The sequence below is a fragment of the Triticum aestivum genome, chromosome 4B (genome assembly GCF_018294505.1).
Source record: "Triticum aestivum cultivar Chinese Spring chromosome 4B, IWGSC CS RefSeq v2.1, whole genome shotgun sequence".
Taxonomy (NCBI): Eukaryota; Viridiplantae; Streptophyta; class Magnoliopsida; order Poales; family Poaceae; genus Triticum; species Triticum aestivum.
In genome coordinates, this window is record NC_057804.1 from 631,362,465 (window position 1) to 631,376,112 (window position 13,648).

Genomic DNA, 13,648 nt, shown 5'->3' on the forward strand with positions numbered 1-13,648 from the left:
GGTTCTAAATTGCCTTGTCTTGCTAGGCAAGTCACCATCGGGCGACTCACACTCCCGGGTTATGACACCATTGCTGGGTCTTGGTCCTTCAACATGACCGCTTGGTAAGCTGCCTCCAGTCATCCTATCTTATCTTCTTAGGCCTTCTTAGGCTTTCACTTATGAATTTCCAATAGTGTAAGCCAGCCCCTCCTAGGCGGGTCACACCATGGGGTTATATCCCCAACATTAGGCCCAGATTGAGTTGAACTTGTTCATGTCAATCTTCATCCTCCGGTTGGCGAGTCTTCTTGAATTCTTCGTAAAGCTTGACCTTAAATAAATCTTCATGACCCGCCATAAGAACAGATGACGTCATATTATTAAATTAGGAAAAACCTCACGATGTCACAACGGATCTTTGTATTAACCAGCCATTCCGAAAATCGAGGCGCCTCCTCTGTTATGATAATTACGCCTCCTCGATCTTCGAGCCTGTCATTTAACTGTTTCACTTTTTCCTTATAAACAGGGGTGGGGGCTGCCTTTTCACTTTTACCCCATCTCCTCCTTATAAATAGGGGTTGTGTGTACTTCGGCTGATGTTGGCCAACACAGTTAAGTTATGAATCTCATGCATGCCTAATCTCAAGGTGCAGTTTCAGTTAACCCCGCTCTCCAGTACCCCCCCCCCAACTCCCTGTCGTAGACGCCGGCCTAACCAACAGCTGCCCCTAGCAACCATGGTGCGTCGTCCCATCTACGGCTTGGGGCTGTCACTGTATTTGTTTTGCAGTTGAGTGAGGAACAACAAAAGCGAAAAGATAAACACAAAACCTACATTGTTACATGTAAGTATCAGCCAACAACAGTTGAGTGCCACTCCTGCCTGACATGACTTTAAAAAGATCTTTTGTCAAGATGGTGACTGGAACATTGCTTCAATCTGGAGTGAGAACTCTTGTTTGCACCTTTATTGATTGAACTGGGCAACGACGAACTCATGTCGTTGCCTTGTTGAAGACGTCGTCTCATTGCTCATGCATCAACTTTCAATGGTTGGTTGCGGCAAATAGGATGAAAATCCATTTGTTGGTTGCTATGATCAAACGTGATGATGACGTCGCGAGGGTGTTTATCCCTTCTTGATGGTGTTGTTATAGAAGAAATCGACTTAGTCATAGGTGTTAAATTCATATATCTTCTAATAGTCCTGTCGTGGTTGTCTCACTATGTACTCCTTTTGTTGATGACTTTGGCTACATCGCCTTGCATCAACTTTAATAAAAATGGTTGTGTGCATCACAACAATGCGAGGCTGGGCTTTCAACCTCCCTTTTGAAAAAAATAACAGCCAACCTCAAAGATGATAGCCAACTAGGTGAATTAATGATCTCATTCGCATGGTGATTGAGATGTAGTAAGTGTTAAATTTCGTGGAAGTATTTGCTGCTGGGATTAGTTGGCATGCTAAGTCGAGTCTTCCCCTGCATGTCATGGCATCGTGCGCTTTCCATTGCGCCACTACCCCAATTTGATCGGCCAGCTTCTTATTGGCTAGTTCAAGAGATTGATAGTGTTTCAATGAGACATCTCCAACTTGTTTGTGTTGTCACTCACTTCATTTTCTCTTTCAATACTAGTAAGAAGGAGTGAATTCTAGGGATATATACTACTAATTGATTAAGTAATTGAATTGTTTTGTCAATTGGGCTTGCTGAAACTCAACTGACTGAGATTTAACCAAGTCTCAGTCAACCTTGCAACATTTTGTGCCACCGTTTGCAACATTTTTTTCCTATCGATTGTAGCATCCATCTTGCTTGTTGTAGCATGTCGTCGCTCATCGATTGTAGCACATCATCTCAACGGTTGCAACATCATTCATTGACAATTGTAGCATTTTAGTTAGAACGGTTGTAGAATTTTAGTTAGAACGGTTGTAGCATATCGTCCCTCATCGACTGTAGCACGTCATCTCACCGGTTGCAACATCCCTCATTGACGGTTTTAGCATTTTAGTTAGAACGATTGTTGTTGATGTTGCTTGCAATACCCTCGCAATAACGATTGTTGTTTTGGATGCTCTGGCTCATAGATATCATGCTTTTGCAGATGATCTTCTTGTATGCCCGCTTGTTTAATTTAAGAGGTTGTTCCTTAGTCGTGATTTGGATGCTTTGATCTTAATTTGCTCAACTATAGTCTACAATTATTGAGTTTCTCTAACTAATGTGAGTGTTGGACAAGGAAAAAAATGTGCTGCTAGGTGAACATGTCGGGACAAGGCTGGATGGTTATTTAAATCTGAACAATTTGATCCCAGGAACAAATCATCAGATTTCGAGTAGAACATCCCTGTGTTTAGTAATTACCTATGTAATTGAGGACTTGGATCTAGTGGCCTCATGGATAAACTCCTTGGTCTTGTTATAGGAGCCTTCCCCTGAATCATGGTCTCGCCAAGATTGTCTTCATCAAGGGAAGGGCAAGTACATAATGAAAGTTATGTGGTATATGCAAATTGGATTAGGAATGGAAATTCGGACGCAAGTTAATTGGATTTGGAAGTCGGTTAGGTCCCATTTTGCATTTCACACCTATGCCTGGCATTCCTAGAGACGGTCATGTGCATAGGAAATTATATAAATAAACTATACAGACCTATACATATTTTACTAGAAAATGGTAAAAAATAGTACTACCTTCGTCTCAAAATATAAGACATTTTTGTAGGAGACTAGACGAAGATAGTGCTAGATAGCGATATGAGAAAAGGTTCTATAGTGGAACGTTGTGTTTATCTTTTCAGTTCTTGTATTCAATCATGCATACCAAGAGAAGTCAGGTTTGCTACTTGATTTTCTGATAGCATGCATGGAATTGCACTAAAAAAAGTGCTTGAGCTACCAGTCCATACATGTATTAGGCTGGTCGTAATGATAGTATCATGCATGCCAACTAGCAATTTTGATGAGGTGTTATAGCATTAAATGAAGAAAGAGAGGGTGGAGTATCATATCAATAATATCGTATCATAATAAAAGCTATGCTACTTTGTGTCATGCATGGCAATAAATAGAGTACTACATGATAGTACTCCCTCCGTCTAGGTGTGTAAGTCATCTTACGAAAACCAAATAATCCCAAAACACTTAGGCGTGGTCATTGTTGAGGAAATTATTAACTGGTAGCTGCTCGGTTGGCTGACGAGTAGGGGATTAATAGGCTAATCGGCAAGTTTATCGGCCATTTAATCAATTACTCGAGCAATTAATCAGTTAATCGGCTACTCGGTGACCCTACGAGTAGGGATTAATCGGCAAGTTAACTGGCTAATCGGATGAATTCTTGAACAAGGGGCGTGGTGCATTAACTTCTACCTTATTTCTTGTTTTTTGACATATCAACCAATAAGAAATGAGCGGTGTGCATGCTTTTGTTGACTTGAGATTATCAAACACGACATGCGGTGGTTAGTTTATTGCATGCAATACTATTAATTAGCAAATAAACATTAATGTCTCTCATTTTCCCCTCCACCTTGGCCACGGTGCACAACCTAAGATGACTTACTCACCTAGACGGAGGAAGTAATATATGATACTATGCATTAGGAAGGTAGTATCATACACTAATATCATATGCATAATACTAGTATATGATACTCCCCGTTATAACCAGCCTTATTTTCCACTAGATACATGGTTATGAGATCTGACTTGGTAAGGATGTCATCTGGGCACATCCATCCACATAAATAATGTAAGCAAAACGACGAGCTACTACTGCTGAACAGATGGGATATATTTGAAAACGAGACATCCCGCAGACATGCTAAGGGTACTATTCCGATGGATGCACGAAAAGTGGCTGCAACTACCGGGCTACAGGGCTCCTGGTATTTGAAATTTTTGAAAAACACATTTTCGTTGCTTAAAAAAAAATCTTATATCAAATATGTGAATACATACACACATTCCTAAGGCCTGGTAAAAAGCTGAAAACAAAATACTTTGTATTTTGGGAAATACAAAAAAGAGAAATTTCTGACAGAAAATGGCACACCTTTTCTCCTATATAGTGTCAGAATTCTGTTTTTTTTCTATAGCCCAAAACAAAACGAAATTTCTACAAACACTTGCCACGGGTATTCGAAATGTTTATATGTATCCCCGTGAAAAATTCCACATTTTTTCAAAACTTCAAAAATACAAATTTCAAAATGTTTAAATATAGGGAGCAGTGGAGCTCGGGTGCTGCAATCTCTCTCTCGATGGATGCAGACCTACTAACAGACCGTGGAATGTCAGAGAAGGAACACATCAAAGTCACTGTAGGCAAGCACATTCTCCGGCCACAAGCACGCATGCGCACATGGCTAATGGGCGTGTTGCATCACTAACGCATGGCCTTTGGATTCTGATCCCTTCCGAGCCGAACCTTCTTCCTCGCCGGGGACATCACATCCACATATCATATGGCCAAAGTACGGACTGAAAAAAAGGAGGAATTGTGAAGCATATGTTGCAATGAGACCGGGACATGACGAGACCGGAAATACCGGAACGGAGTCTGCACACACAGTTTACCCAGGTTCGTGCCTCCGAAGAGTAATACCCTACGTCATGCTTTGTCTTGGTATCCATGGTGAGAGGATTCCTCATGCAGAGGATTACAATGGTGCTTGGGATATCTACCGAGAGTTGAGTTACAAATTGGATCCCAATGAGGACCCTAGACCTCCCTTTATATAGACAGGAGAGGTCTACGGCTTACATGAAGAAGATATCATCTAGTCGTCGCCTCCTGTCTTGAGGTACACGTCCCCCGCCCTCTCCTTTTTTTTTGAGCAGTAAACCAAGATTTATTGAATAGTAACAAGGTTTACAGGGATAATTAGGGGGTCATGCGGAGCCCCTAGCCAAACATGGCAACCAACATCTAAAGAACTAGCAAATTTAGCTAAATTGTGAGCTTCCCAATTGAGTGCTCGACCCTTGAAAATAGTCACATGTACCAAACTCCATCGCCTGGATTGCAATCTCCTTTACAATGAAAGAATGCCGCCCTCTCCTTCTTAGAGTTCCTTGATGCTCTTTGGGCTTGGTGGGCCTTGGTCAAGATGGAGGCCAGGCTCCTTTGCGTTAGGCTCCCCGGGTCCGGGACCCCTCAACGGCACTCTAGTTTCCTTTCCTTTTTCTTTTCGAGGGGAAGGAGAGACCTAGGTGAGGATGACTGTAATAATTTGGTCTCACCAGATGAACATCTCATGATTTTCATATTTTTTTTCTTATGAACCTATGACAATTTTGAAAGACCTACACCTTAATAACTTGGTTCCACGGGATAGAGATAGACATATTTTATTAGGAAATGGTCAAAGGTAGTACAGTACGTGTGGATATGTGAAACAATTTGTATAATTCACATCTAGATGTTTTCTAAAGATGTCACATCTAAGCTCCCAGAAATAATGCAGCAACAAGGGAAAAAAAGAAAAGCTGAAACAAAAAAAATAGACCACAATTATAGTGTACATCAGTTTAGATGTAACATAACTATGTCACTAGACAGACCCATGTGAAAAAGTCATGCAGTGGGACAGCTGCATTTTCCAATTCTTGTATTGTATTTTATCATGCATATGTGCCAAGAAAAGTCAGGCTTACTACTTGATTTTCGGATAGCATGCGTGGAATTGCAATAAAGGAAGTGCTTGAGCTTTTCGAGACCGAACAGCCGGGAGATATCGGGGTCCACACTGAGCTACTATTGCTGAAAGGATGGGATATATTCGAAAATGAGACAGCGCGCAGAGTGAGCGCGCAGACACGCTAACGGTACTATTCCGATCGATGCAGACCGAGTTAATTGCATAGAAGTACCATAATTCGGGCATCACATGCAGATTGGTATCACGATTGCTAATTTTTGCATATCAGTACCAACATTGTCTCAGATTTTTGCAAATAGGTCAAAACTGCGTATAAACACGTATTGACGGTGTATCTGACCAGCAGGGCCCACCCGTCAGGTGCCAACGTGGCATGTTTTTTGCAGAAAACCCCCTTACGTTGTATGTAATCACAAAAATGCCCAATTTTTTGCGGGAAAAAGGCTCCATGAAAGGCTTTCTTTTTTTTTCGCAATTTCCACCGCCGAATCTGGACTGGTTTGAAATTTTCTGCCACTTAAACAAATAAATAAACCACGCCACACCACAGTTCGCGTTCGAATTCAGGCGTTCGCTTTCTTATACTATTTCTGAAGCGCTGGGCCGGCCCACCGAGGCCTGCATTTTTCTTTTGTAATGCCCACCGAAGTGAAAATTATTATAGGTACATTCATCACTCCAACTACAAAATTAACATGTCATTCTTACATGATGTTAGAAAATATACATATGCGCCTACACATAAACAATACTGAGAAGACTAGGCCCGTAAGGGTTCGATTTACCTGGATTTTTTGGATTTTTTTTCACGGTAGCTATAAAAATTACGCGTGTAATGGAAGTGCTTCATTCCCTTCATTTGCCACGTTGCTATCCTCACCATGTGGACTTGACACGTGTGACGCATGGTAGAACCTTCGATCATATCTCCTTTTTAATCTTGGGCCTGTAGCATTTTTCACGTGTGTTTTGTTAAGCGGTTTGCACTTTGACAGGGCCTGCTGGGCAGTACGTGTCCTGCGCTGCGATTTTGTAGATATTTTTCTTGTCTCTCTCGGAGCCTCGAGTCCAATCCCGTGACACCGCTACGCCGCCCTTTCCCGATATAAATGGGCATCAGACAGACTCTCGCCTCATCTCTCGGTGCCCCCTCCCGCTGCATCCCCATCCCCTTCTCTTCTTTGTGGATGCGCCCGCCCAGGTCACCGGTGACCATCACCACCAGAGCCCTCCCCCACGTCGTCGGATGGAGTTGTCTCTTTGGCTAGGCTAGGGTCATTCCCGAGGTGTGGAGGCGCCCCAGTTCCCCATCTCCCCGCCTCAGTGATGAAGAGGTGCGAGATGGATGTGGGGAGGAGTGGGCATGGTGCAGTGCCGAAGGAGGCGTTGGTATGGTGGCGGCGTCGGGAGCGATTGGAGGTAACCCATATCCGAGCAGTACTTCACTCCAATCGCATGACACGCTACTCCCACCAGTGAGGCTAAATCCCCATATTATCCATCCAAATCTGTTGTGTTCTCTGAATGATGTGCTGTGAGCTTCATGGTTGGGTGCAGACTCCTACTTAAAGATTTCGATCTAAACAGTTTCCGGGATGGATGAGTGGTGTGACTAATTTTTTTATGAAAATTCCAAGGTTTCCGTGTGGTTTCAGTAAAATTTGTTGATTGGGATAAGTTTGATTGATCTGATGATTTTGTCGTTTCTTACTGTCAAGAAAAGGTTGACCTCATGTTGTTTATTCTTTATTATATGGGATTTATTTTGCAGGACGGAATTTTGTGGGCAGAGTAGTAAGAACTGCCAATTAATCGACTTAATTATACATATTTTCTGTTTGCATTATAAATCAGTTCAGTTTTTATGCAAAATATCTTTGCACATGTGTTCCTGCTCCTCTGACCACTCCATGCCATGCGTAGTCCTTGCCTCATTGGACATGTTCACTCTCCTGGCGGGCCTCAGTGGCCTGTGGCCGCCAGCGTGCCCTCTTGGTGCCTTCCGGTGCGAGCAGGCGTCGACGGGGCAGATGGTGGCCCTGTACACTGGTTCCCTGCTCTGCCGGAATTTCGAAAATAAGTTTTCATGAGTTCTTCAAGTTCAGTAGATTTCGTGTATGGATTTCTTTTCCTAGCATTAACTTTTACTTGTGTTTATTCGGTTTGTATGCAAGAATTCTAGAGCCATGGATGCAAGAAAATAAATTTGGGTCTGGTATTCCAATATGAGTCATTTTGAGAAGTGAAAAATGAAGACTCTTAATTGCAAACCAGTAACGGAACAAGAAATAAAATTTTATTGATCCCAAATGACAATGGACCTACTCTCTGTTTCTATAAGTTCATTTCATTCTGCAAGCTTCTCCAATAATTACCTATAAGTTTTCAGATATAGCATTGCCAATCGTCTGAACTATTGCTTGTGAACATTGCAGGCAGCGTGAATATTCATGCACTTGAAAAACCTCGGAGAGCTAAGAACATGGGAGTGCAAGGGCACATTCTGTATTCTTGATATAATGGTAGGAAGTATGTAAATAATGTTATTTGTAGAGAGACTGATGCTTATGCATGAGATAGAGCTTCATTGTACATTACTTTGCAGGTTTCAAGCCTTTTGATGGAAGCTCCTGTATCTTCCTAGCAAGGCTGATGGACTGTGGTGCTTGGTGGATGTTGCCCAGCCTTAAAACTCTTAAGTTTTGCATAAAAACATCATCTGAGCTAATCAATTTATGTGAAAACAAATCAGTAGTGATTTCGTCCAATATATGGGTTATTTTGATGACAGTTTGCTCTCTCCCTAGATGATCAAATCAAATATTTTAATCTCATTGAACAACTAGATGAATTGAGGTGCTAATCAAATTAACATACCCCCACCAGTTTATTAGGTACTAATTGAATTAGTATGCTCTCATAGGTTTATTAGGTGATAACTAAAACGAACATTCTTTGACTGACATTTGGAAGTAAGATTAAAAACAACCTACAGAACAAACTGGAGATGGTACACATCAGATGGCTCCCTCCCATGGAGAATGAACTGAAGATTAATATTGATGGCACTTTCCACCCTGAACCAAACACTGGTGGTTGGGGTGCAGTCATCAGGAATCATAAAGGAGAGGTAAAAGTATTTGGGTGCCTAGCTAGGAATGGATAAAGGAGTGACAACCATTGGCCTTGAAACAGATTCAGTGCTGCTGAAGCAAGGGGTAAACAATGATGAATGTGGCTTAGAGGAGCTCAAGGAATATCTGAAGAAAAACTTTGAAGTGTGTCGTTTTACTTCTGCTAGGAGGAAATGTAAGAAAGTAGGGTCGTTTGCTAGCTATGGTAGTGCCTTAAGCATGTATGATCATCTTCAAACAGATCATGTAATTCCACTTGCATCGGACCTGGTGGCGACTCTTCTCTAATTTCTGCATACATCTCTCCTAGATATTTACCACCCTGCTTTTGCATTATCTGTTTTCAAACAACAATAAACTTAGTTCTATAAATTCATAGAACTAATATGCCAGTTAGAATGCGCGAGTATATGCACCCTTTGCTTTTAAATAAAAAGTTGTGTAAAATAAACTGATGTGTAAAGCTCGATCATTCTAATTTGTGTTAATTAAGTACATATGTACATTATTGAGGGGATGATCTAAGGTAATGAAGCGTAAGGGGATTAAATAACGTTTTATTTAGTAGTTGTGATCTGTCATAGATGGTGAAAATGACAATTGCTCATGTATTGTTTGTTTTTCTTAAAACAAGATTCACATTATGTCATCATTTTGACATTCTGCTTCAGTATATGTCGATGCAGATAGAACAAGCACCTGGCAGATGAAATTGCTTGGCTAGCGGGTATTCTGACTTATTGTATTAAGATCAGATGGTTGCCTCTTCAGCTCTGTATGCACATGCACATAGGTGTGTGCCAGTATTGGATAAACATTTCATTGAACATTCTGTTTGCAAGATATATGCTCATGTGATAATAGTTAGAAACTACTAACGCAAAGGTTGTCAATCTAAGTATATGTTGTTCGTCTCATCTCATCCTCGAATGAGCGCAACCTAAGAAAATGAGCAGGCCTTCAGGCGTTAATGGGCCATTTTTGTGGATGGGCTCTGGCCCAATTTATCTCAGCCCAGTATAAATGATTTATTTTTCTGGTTTTAGCTACTGCACTGGGCTCTCTAATGATTTGCCGTGGATATTTTGGACTAAAATATTTCTGGCATTTTCTGTCTTCTCGAAGGAAATTAGACTGTTAGTGATGAACAGTTCGTAGCAGCCAGGACTCGTATTTTTTTTCGAAAGTACGTCAATGGTGTATCATATATTTATAAAAAGCCAGGACTCATATTAATCACGTGACTTGATTTGATTTGATGGTGCAGGGTACGTGAGCATAGACAGCGCATGCTGCCGGAGCGGGAGGATGGGGGCGGAGACCGACCGCCTGCCTAACTCCACGACGTGTGCCGACCACGACCGCTTCGTCTTCTGGGACCGCGGGCATCCCTCGCAGCGCGCCGGAGAGCTCAGCGCCGCCGCCTACTTCGACGGAGCGGCAGGGTTCACCGCGCCCATCAGCTTCGACCAGCTAGCTGGCCCAGAAGATTTAGCTAGCTAGCTAGGTCGGCACTCCACAAGCGCGCATGCTCCTCTACTCGTGCACGTCGCGTTCATCTACTTATTTTTTTACAGATATATACAATATAAAAGCTACTGGTAGATTAATAATTAGCCGTGCAACAAAGTAATTCAGAGTGTCTGAATGCGAAATGTCACTCTAAAATACTGTTTAAAATACAGTTTAAAATACTTATGCGAAAAATGAGTTCGACGAAGCTGGCCCTAGTTGTGACGTTTCGCAGGAAATAATAAACAATACTCGTCAACGTCAGTTTCTCCTGTCTACAAATTGGTCTCTGAAATACTGTTTAAAGCAATTTTTGTATGGTGAAATGTCTAAAATATTCTTGATTATTTTTTAGATTTTTTTGAGTGGAATTATATTTTAGAGTTGTGATCTGGTACGAGCGTACGGTTGATTGTTGTGGTTTACAGTCAATCTTAGCCATTGACTTACAACTAGAAACCGCCAGTGATGCTAAAGCTAATGCTAATCAAAAACTTTGAGCTCATTCTGTTTGGATATTTTTTAGGACTCCCACCTGTTCCTCGGCCACGAGGTTTCCCCCTATGCGCCACACGAACTGAAGGCACTAGATTGACGAAAAATTGCACCAGTCAGCACGCATGGGAACCACATGTTCAGTCACCAACTTATTGCGGACGTTCCATGGCATCCAGACAGGACCACCCACAACTACCCAAAGGATAGGCCACGAGAAGGGGGGGGGGGGTGTCGGTGTTAAAACCGGCGGATCTCGGGTAGGGGATCCCATACTATGCGTCTAAGGCTAATGGTAACAGGAGGCGGGGGACATGATGTTTACCCAGGTTCGGGCCCTCTCTATGGAGGTAATGCCCTACTTCCTGCTTGATTGATCTTGATGATATGAGTATTACAAGAGTTGATCTACCATGAGATCATAGAGGCTAACCCTAGAAGCTAGCCTATGATTATGAATGTTGTTCCTGTCCTACGGACTAAACCCTCCAGTTTATATAGACACTGGAGGGGGCTAGGGTTACACAGAGTTGGTTACAAAGAAGGAAATCTACATATCCGAATCGCCAAGCTTGCCTTCCAGAGTCTCACCCAGACACGGGACGAAGTCTTCTATCTTGTGTCTTCATAGTCCAACAGTCCGGCTAAAGTATATAATCCGGCTGTCCATGGACCCCTTAATCTAGGACTCCCTCAGTAACCCCTGAACCAGGCTTCAATGACGATGAGTCCGGCGCGCAGATTGACTTCGGCATTTTAAGGCGGGTTCCTTCTCCGAATAATCGAAAGTAGATATTGAACACAAGAATCGTGTCCGGCTCTGCAAAACAAATTCCACATACCACCGTAGAGAGAACAATATTCCACAAGTCTAATCTGCTGACAATTTCTTTATAGCGTGACATCATGATATGGCCCGGTCATAATTCGAACCGTTTTCCCAGCCTGCTACTGCATGTTTCGTGAGGCGGTTTTATTGGCACGTCTTGTCGAAGCAGAGATCGTGTCCCCTTATCATGGGATTCTCATCAATACGGGTGTGGGTAACCCCACCGTGCCATAAGCACGACGCTTGGGGAATAAGCGAGTTCTAGGGCAAGTGGGGAGGCACATGATTTTACTTTCTTTATAAAGGGATAAGTATTCCCCTTCTTCACCCACGCCTTCTCCTTCCTCTGCTCATCCATTCTCGAGCTCCAACGCCCAAGCTTTCGCCTTCTCCGCAAAAACATTCCGAACATGTCCGGTGTGGGAGGCAAGTGGATGGCCTCCTCTGTTAAGAAGGAGGACATCAAGAAGCTCCGGGAGGCCGGATACTTGGCCAAAGACATAGCTCATCGGCTTCCGGCCAAGTGGCAGATCATCCCCACCCCGGAGCCCCAGCAAAGGGCAGTGTTCCTCTCACACTTCGTCCGCGGGCTGGGATTCCCCCTCCATCCATTCGTCCGCGGACTAATGTCCTACTACGGGCTAGACATCCATGATTTAGCCCCCCAACTCCATCCTCAACATATCGGCATTTATTGTCATGTGCGAGGCTTTTCTCCGCATCCCACCTCACTTCGGCCTATGGCTGAAGACCTTTAACGTGAAGCCAAAGGTAGTGAGCGGCGAAAAAAGGAAAGTGCGAAGGCGCCATGGTGGGCAAGATGCCCAATGTTATCTGTCCCGAAGGATCCTTTGTGTAGACTGTGAAGGGGTGGCAATTGGGGTGGTTCTACATAACCGAGCCGCGCGGCACCAATTGGGCGGCGACCCCCGAATTCCGATCCGGCGTCCCCATGTGGCTTACCTCCTAGCAAGAGAAGGGCTTGGCCTAGGGCTCAGCGGAAGAGATGTCTGGGCTCCAATCGTGTATCCAGAACATGATAAGCAAGGATATTAAGCTTGTCAATGTGATCCAGGTTATGATCTTCCACCTAATTCTTCCATGCTAGGATCGGGCTTGTTGTTTGTGAGAGTTCGATCTGGCCGAGCACCAAATGCTACTAGAGCTCTTTGATACGATGCATGAAGACATTTGGAAGGTGCTCTTCAAGGCCGGCGAGGTACCACCGCCCATGACCAAAAATCGCGGGCTCAACGCGAAACGTCGGGCTAATCCGGTAAGTTTTTCATGTTTGCAAGATGTATCTTTTGCTGGCTCATCTGCTGGAGGAACCTAAGCCTCCATGCCAATCTTTCAGGCTTGGGTAACGATAGCGGAGCAGATTAACTGTCCGGCTCCGCTACCAGAAGATCCAGAAACACCTCTCCTGACGAGGATGCTATTTCCGGCGCCCTACGAGGTGCCGGAGAAGAAAGCCAAGATGGCGGCCACGGGGACCAGAGAGGGTCTCCGGCACAAGGGTGCTTTCGACGTGACGTCCGAAGACACCGATACAAACTCCTTTGCTAAGGACGATGAGGAAGAGGAGGAAATCCACCCCCCCCTAAAGGAGGGAGGAAGAAGAGGCTGGCCTCCACGCACGGGGAGGCCAAGGCGTCCAAGAAGGCAAAAACCTACCTCCCGGACTACTCCGCCGCAGCCACCAACAACAGCGAGGAGTGGGAGCCCAAGGCCAAGCCCATGGCCAAATCGTAAGTATCCGGACACAATAGTATTTCCGGTATTTTTTGCTTTATTGCTTCTTAATGCACCAGACATGCACCTGCAGTCCGGCCAAATCCAACATCGAGATATCCTCCTCTTCGGAGGGATCGCTGGACCCGTCGGCGATGAACAACAAGTCTCTTCCTACGGCCTCCTCTCCTAAGGCCGCGGACCACATCGAGGTGTTGTCTCGAGGGATACCAGGCCAAGGGGAGACGCCGAAGGGTGAAACCCCGGTTGCCGAACACACGGGGAGAA

General features: G+C 43.9%; 1 long non-coding RNA gene across 3 annotated transcripts; it reads left to right on the forward strand.

The window, feature by feature from the left end:
• The first annotated feature begins 6,793 nt into the window (after positions 1 to 6,793).
• LOC123093707 (uncharacterized) lies at positions 6,794 to 10,524 on the forward strand. Of its 3 annotated transcripts, none has more exons than XR_006445511.1 (4): positions 6,794 to 7,771; positions 8,092 to 8,178; positions 8,262 to 9,583; positions 10,058 to 10,524. It is a non-coding gene; the product is annotated as an uncharacterized lncRNA (long non-coding RNA). The 3 variants fall into 3 exon arrangements; XR_006445512.1 differs by having other exon boundaries at positions 6,794 to 8,178; positions 8,262 to 8,965; positions 9,462 to 9,583; positions 10,058 to 10,523; XR_006445509.1 differs by having other exon boundaries at positions 6,794 to 8,178.
• Positions 10,525 to 13,648: the final 3,124 nt, after the last annotated feature.